Below are 7,305 nucleotides of genomic sequence, written 5' to 3'. Positions count from 1 at the left end.
TTGTTTTAGACGTGAAGGTGCTTCTGTTATCTCATACTGGTAAGCTCAGGACACATTTTTTTTTCACAAAGAATAAATACACAGACAAAAAAAAACATACACGAGAATATGACGGCATTGGATGGTGTTGCTAAAGTAAACACGATTCATTTACCATTTGGAGCAAAATGGAATTTTCAATTGTTGGATTATGATGGGAAATGTGTGATTTTTTTTCTCACTCGAGTTCATCTGGAACTCCTTTGTTAAATTGAGCACATATAGCAAATGGGGATTTTGGGTGCGAGTTTTGGCTGTTTTATACTACTCACATTGTGAAGGATAAAAAAAAATGTGTTATTTGACAAGGCCATGACTATGAGCAGCTGCTCACATTTCTCACACGTCCACGCCCATAAAAGGCACAAGCCCAACACATGGTATAACTACAGTACTCCAGCACTTTACAAACAATCTACTTCTTAAAATTCACATCTTTAGATTTTTTAGGGCGGGAGAACGGGGTTGGAGGAGGCTGTAATGGATTAATGGCATTGGGAACATTTATGTGATATGCAGTTGAAGTGAAGTGAGTTTGAGCTTGGTCTCGGAATGAATTAAATGGTAAGAACCTACCCCTGTTCCATTTAATGCTCATTTTCTATTATTTGACATGAATGAGGTACCAACCTGACTCGCAAACTGATACATCAGTTTCCCGGACTGCATGGCTCCTCTTTGCGGTCAACAACCATCAGTATTCCACTGTTGACCGTGCTACCGGTGGTGCGAGCTAAACCCCAATGACAAATAAGTTAATCTCACCTGCAATCAGGCCCCGGCCGAGCGCAAAGTGAATCAAGGGAAAGACGAGCCGAGATGATAGTCAACTACACTACGATGGAGTCTATTACAACAAGTATGACGTTACACACCAGCGGGAAATAATGTGCTTTCCGGTGAAATTCAATTTGTCGTGAAACAACCGGAGCGTTCCAATGTTTTACTTGCAACAACCCGCTATTCATTTCGGGGCACCTGCCTCATTAGAAAGTTAGCTTTTACATCGAGCGCAACAGTCAAAGATTTGCTTTAAGATGTGCACTATTTATTGTGAATATGAAGCAGAGTTTGGAGTTCAGATCCTATTAAACAGTTGGTCGGTGTCAGCGCAGACATGTTGTTGATAGCCACCCTTTCCTGAGGTTTCATATTCCGAATGATAATTAGCTTCTATTCCCGCCCTTATCTCTTACCTGCAGAAATGGACATTTTATGCAGCACGCAACCTCAGCCAGGCAAAGTTGATGCTCCCAAGAGGAGCGCAATACCCATGTTGCAGACAATGGAAATGAACTCAGAGACAAGGTAGGGGGGGTTGATTTAGATGGCGGCCAACACTGAATTAAACGAAGATCCAGGGGCAGACAGGGCTTCGCTCTTTGGCCTCGCAGATGGCGGACGCTGCCTACGTTCACATTGATTCTCGCGAGGAACGCCCAGCGCCACATGCGCTGGAACGGTGGAAAGGGAAAGAAAAATCCAAATGTCATATTGTTGAAATGCTGTGAGGTAAATGTCAGTCCCATCTTTTTAATGTTGGATATGAGTTTAAAACGTGTGTGCATGAAGGCGGCGGTATTGATGTTTGATAGTGGCAAAAAGCAGGTTATGCTAACATGTATGATATTTGAGCAGACAATCAAGCATTTGGAATGTCCTCCAGCTGTGAGCATCCTGCCTCGCAAACCTTTTACTGTAGCGTCTAAAAGGACATGCGCGGAATTAACAAACTCAGCGGGCCCTCCATTAGGTACACCCGCTTAATCAAATGACATCCAATCCCCGAAAAACTTTGCCTTTACAAAGATAATGCTGCTCCGTTTTCAAAGTATTTTTGCACAAATATGGAGAGCCAAGCATCTCATTCGTTATTCCGCCACAGGTGTAGTGTGCAGAATAGCATCATCCCTCAAGGATCGGAACAAATATTGCGAAGCTCGGCTGAGCTATTGCGCTTCTCCCTGCAAATACTTAACACTCCCAAAATATTGAGGTGACATCACGGGTAGAAAATAAGTCATGTCATTAAATTTACTAAAAGTAAAGGTCCTTTCAGGGTGCTCTGATATCATCCGCGTCACATTTTGGGCAGCATTTCTTGTTAACCTGCTTTAGTTTTGTTGCTTTTGTGCAAATGTCTGTATAAAGTTCATAAAAATAAAATAAAACAAAAATCAGGCACTTTTTCACCTCAGATTTGTTGCTCTACACATGCATTGTAAACACCTTTATTATTATTATTATTATTATTATTATTATTATTATTAATTTATTTATTTATTTATACTTGTTTTTTTCTTTTGGTGTCATGTACCATTTTTCACTGCACAAAATGTGCTGATAAATCATCAATTATCCAGGTCTGTTAATGGTCAAAATATTTTATTGATTGATGTTGCCGCACAACTATTGTTATGTATGAAATACCATTGCCACATGCCGAAGAAAAAAGTACATGTAATGAGAAATAAAAAGACAAGCAAAATGTCATGTCGGATTACAGTTGTAAAATTACAAGAATAAAAGTCAATCATATTACCGGAAAAAACATCATACTACAAGACAAAAAAATGAATTCTATTTTGTGTAAACATCAGATGTGAATAGAACGTTGTATGATTACAAAAAAATAGAAAAATATAATTTTACAAGAATAACAAAAATGAGAAAAGGGCAAAAGAAAATGTTGTCTTCTGATTTTCTCAATATTTTTGTATGTTATTCTACTGGATGTTTCCCCCTCACATAATTTCAGCAGTGATCTTGTAAATATGTTATTTAAAAATTATAAAAATAGATTCATAAAAAAATAATGTAAATAATCTCAGAGTACAAAAAACAAGAATGTCATCAAGATGACAATCTACATAATTTACAATTTTATAAACTAATTCTTTTTACAACTCCGACCTTTTCCTTGATATTCTGACTATTTTCTGGTAAAATTCTTCTTTTTTCTATGGTGACTTCTGAACACAAAATAGTCCACATCATTTTTGTCATGTTTGTAGATATTGTGTGGAGAACCACTTTCAAATACATTATTTTTGCATAATTAGATTGACCCGACTCTCATTAAAAATTAAAACTTTTTTTCAACTCTGTACTTTCAAACACCAACTGACATTTTTCAACCAATTAGACTTTTTTCATATGAAAGGAAATACAATATTATTCTTATAATTCATCATACGACATGGTCTCTTTTTTTTGCTGTGTGGTCCGAAAGCATTCTAGTAACTGTACGTGTATGTGGGAGGTCAACCAAGAGTCATCTGGCAGCGATCCAGGTTGCACATCCTGGCAGCGATTTCAATGCAGAGCGGAAAATCCAATTTGACATGATCACAAGCTTTATATGTATACGTCTGAATATTTTAATCCCTGGTGGGGGACTTTGAGCGCCGTTTATCTTTGATGCAGCTCTAGTATTAGATCACATTGCACAAAACAAAGTGCACTCACACACACACCACGCACACACACACACACACACATACACACACACAATGTAGATCACATCTATTGTGACTGAAGCGGTGTAAATTCATAACAATGTTTAGCATTGTAACTAATATTTTAAAAATGAGAGACACTACTTGTTCAGGGGGGGTGGGAAAGGCAAGTGTGTGGTTACTACTGTTGTGGTGGACACGGGAAAGAAAGACAGCATACCGCAGATGATGATCCTCTAGTCTAGGCCAATCATGAATTTCTTCTCCAAAACCAGTCGTAGTACCAACACCAGCCTGTGTGAGGCAGCACTAGTCCAAAAGACATCCAGACTGGTGAAACAAAGAAGAAGAAAGGGTAGTTAAAGAAAGAAAAATAATAATGGAGTAAGATAGAATACGTCCCAACCCTCATCTATGGTCACGAGCTATGGGTTGTGACCAAAAGAATGGATACAAGCGGCCAAAATGAGGTGGTTTCTGGGCTTTCTCTTAAAGATAAGGTGAGAAGCTTGGTTAATCCTAGAGGGGCTCAGACTTGCGCCGCTTCTTCTCCACATAGAGAGGCTCCGGCATCTGATCAGAAGGCCTCCTGGACGCCTCCCTGGTGAGGTGTTCCGGGCATGCCCCGCTGGCAGAAGACCCCAGGGACGACCCTGTCCCTTGCAACAGTGAAAATTTCAGGTTGCTTTCGAATAGGCGATTCCGTTTGAAGTCACCAAGTTGACCACTAAAACACGCAATAATTTACCATCAGAAATAGTGGATGTGTCGAACAGTTGTGATTATAGTCTTGAGCCATTTCCGGAGCTGATCAGGTTGGAAAACATGGCTGATCCCTCTCCCCACCACATGATAATCACTTAGTCTGTCATGCTGGTGATTCCCAACCGATGTGACTTGGCATATTGGTTGAATTGATTTACTACAAGTCATTCTTCGTTCATCTACAGTACCAATGCCAGGGACAGGCAGAACAATTGTTGCTCTTCCATTCGATGGCAAGATTTACAACAGGCCGGTGTTGATATTCATAAAACAACAATAATAGCTTTGTGTTCAATTAAAGATTTCACACCCGGGAGGCAAATTGATATGAGATCATCATTATCAGCCTCTACACTCTTTGCACATTAAGGGACATTTTTATTTGGTTGTGTGCCTTGGGACTTTTATTCTTGGCTCAATCAAGGTTGGGAAACAGATTTTTTCCAACACCTGAGAAACAAGCTGATGTTGTAATTAAGCGTATGCCCTGTTTTAACGGAGTGAATATCATCAGTGAGAAGACATGAGGTGCAAAACATCGGAAATCACAAGGATTTTCATGTATCTTCTCTTTAACTTTACTATTTATAAATATATTTTTACTCTGTACTCTATCCAAATAGGCTTGTTTATTTGTCAGTCAGCAAGGATGATGACAACTTGTATAAGAGAGATAAACAAGGAGAAATAAAGGCAACTGTGGTTGAGCTTGTGCTTGATTGAATGAGATTTTGCTGCAGCCTATCCCAGCCATCTTCGGGTAGTAGGCGGGGGAGACCATGAACCTTTAGCTGGCCAATCACAGGGCAATCATAGACGAACGTCCATTCGTGCTCACAACCACACCGAAGGACAATCTAGAATGTTCCATTAACCTGCCATGCATGTTTTGGAATGTAGCAGTAAACCAAAGTACCCAAGGGAAACCCACGCAGACACGAGGAGAACATGCAAACTCCATACAGGAAGGCCAGAGCCCATACCTCTGCCATGTGAGGTGAACCAGGAATGTTTCAAGAAAGGAACATTTTAAAAAGTGAGCTAATATTCTATTTTGAGTTCCAAAGAAGTCAGTGCCTCACCAGTCGTGAGCCAATTCTGCTCACCACCATTTATAAGCATGAAAAAAAGCAGGCACAGCAGTGACATGGAGGAGCATTAATGACAATGATGCAATGCTTAAGAGAAATGTAATGTGTCAGATACCAGGATGATTTGTGGCCAATGCACTGTGTCGAGTGCCAGGCTATAATCAACCTGCTGCTGCCTGATCAAACTTCTCCATCTAATCTGAAAACAAACAAACACAGATGGTGGATTTTTTTTCAGTTAATTGTTCTGATTATCTAATTTAGGATTGATTTGTGCAAAGCTATGTTAACACGTTTCACAAATTCAATAGCAATAATGCCATTGATCATTGCTGTCATTGTTTTAACTAATTCACTGCCAGACATGCAAAAATGTGTCCACTCCAGTGCCAGGGTTTTTGTCATTGTCACTTGAATTCAAGGACCCACAGAATATTGAGTTATAGGACTACATAAACATTCAATACAGCGTTGGAAACCATAGACTCTCTTACTTCATCAAAAATAAATAAATAAATAATAATTCAGAACTTGTATGGGTCTGCAGTTATATGAGCTTGAAATGAGGGGGGCTGTCGAAAATACAATGCAATATATACATATTGGTTTATATCCAGCTTTAACAACAGCTGAAGTGCTACAAAGCGCTAACATGGAAAAAGGAAAATGCTTCCTCATTCTAGAAAGAAAAAAAAAAAAACAGCCATAGGCCATGGCCAGCGCTTTACGGGCACCCAAGCATAAAAAAACAAAACCCGAACAAATTCGGGAATGGCGCTCTATATGTCATATTTTCAATTTCCGAAAACATTTGTGAATGGCAGTGAATGAGTTAATGTGCATGTGACAAATACAAATGTTGAATGTGGATCAAACATTGAACTAAGTAAGGTTGTATTTTTGCCTGCGGGCGTTGTCGGGAAGACAACTTTCTCAAGATCACATCCATCCATCCATCCATCCATCCATCCATCTTCTACCACTTAACGAGAGTCCATTCACTTGAGCAAGGAAGGTCAGACGGCATCTTCCCAGCCATTTCGCTGGGAATCGCAAGGCATCCTCAGGACAGCTGGGAGACATTGTCCCTCCAACATGTCCTCGGTCGACACAGAGACCTCCTGCAAGTGGCACATGCTCGGAACACTTCACCAATATTTCATCCCCGAACTACATAGGGCACTCCACACTTACGACAGAGAACCATTGTTTCAGATTTGGAGGTGCTGATTTTTATCCCAACCCCTTCATACTCTGCTGCAAAATACTCCAATGGGTGTTGGAGAGTGCCGTTTGAAGATAACAACAGTGCACATATTCTACAAAAAAAAGCACATGAGGCCACTAAACCGGACCCCCTCAATGACTCAAAATTCAGTCCACAAAGGTTAGGATAAAAATCTGTGACAAAGGGGATCTTGCCTTTTTAAAAATGTGTTTTGGTCAAAACCAACTTTCACAGTGTGTTTTTTTTTTGTACATCTACAAATTTGGACCAAGTATGAGTCATTTTCCCACCTCTATCTGGTATCAATGAAAACTCGGTGGACAGAATATTAGGTCATATGTGATCCATCAGAAAACCATTTATTCAATCAATCAGGCTGTCGTCCACTGTGGTGTTAGTTGGCTGCACTGCACTCTGTCATACAGAGAGGTGCTTTGACAAGGGTGGGGGTGTGGGGATTTAACAAGATCCGTTTTTAATTTCACATTTTATCCTGACTCTTCACGGGAGTGACCGCATGTTGCGTTCATTGATCCACTCTTAATCCCCCCCACCAGTTCACATCACTGTGTTTGGAGCAACATCCACCACCACCACCACCACCACGGGCATCCCCCCTCCTTTTTTTGGTATTCCATCCCCACTGATACTGCGCGCACATCAGTAAATGAATCACGTAGCACTAGTACAGCCTTTCTTCAAGCCATCCATGTGCTCTACCTTA

This window comes from Hippocampus bargibanti, linkage group LG08 (assembly GCF_051943395.1).
Source record: "Hippocampus bargibanti isolate YZ-2025 linkage group LG08, ASM5194339v1, whole genome shotgun sequence".
In the NCBI taxonomy this organism is placed as follows: Eukaryota; Metazoa; Chordata; class Actinopteri; order Syngnathiformes; family Syngnathidae; genus Hippocampus; species Hippocampus bargibanti.
The sequence above is the reverse complement of the archived record's forward strand: the minus strand, read 5'-3'. Positions refer to the sequence as shown.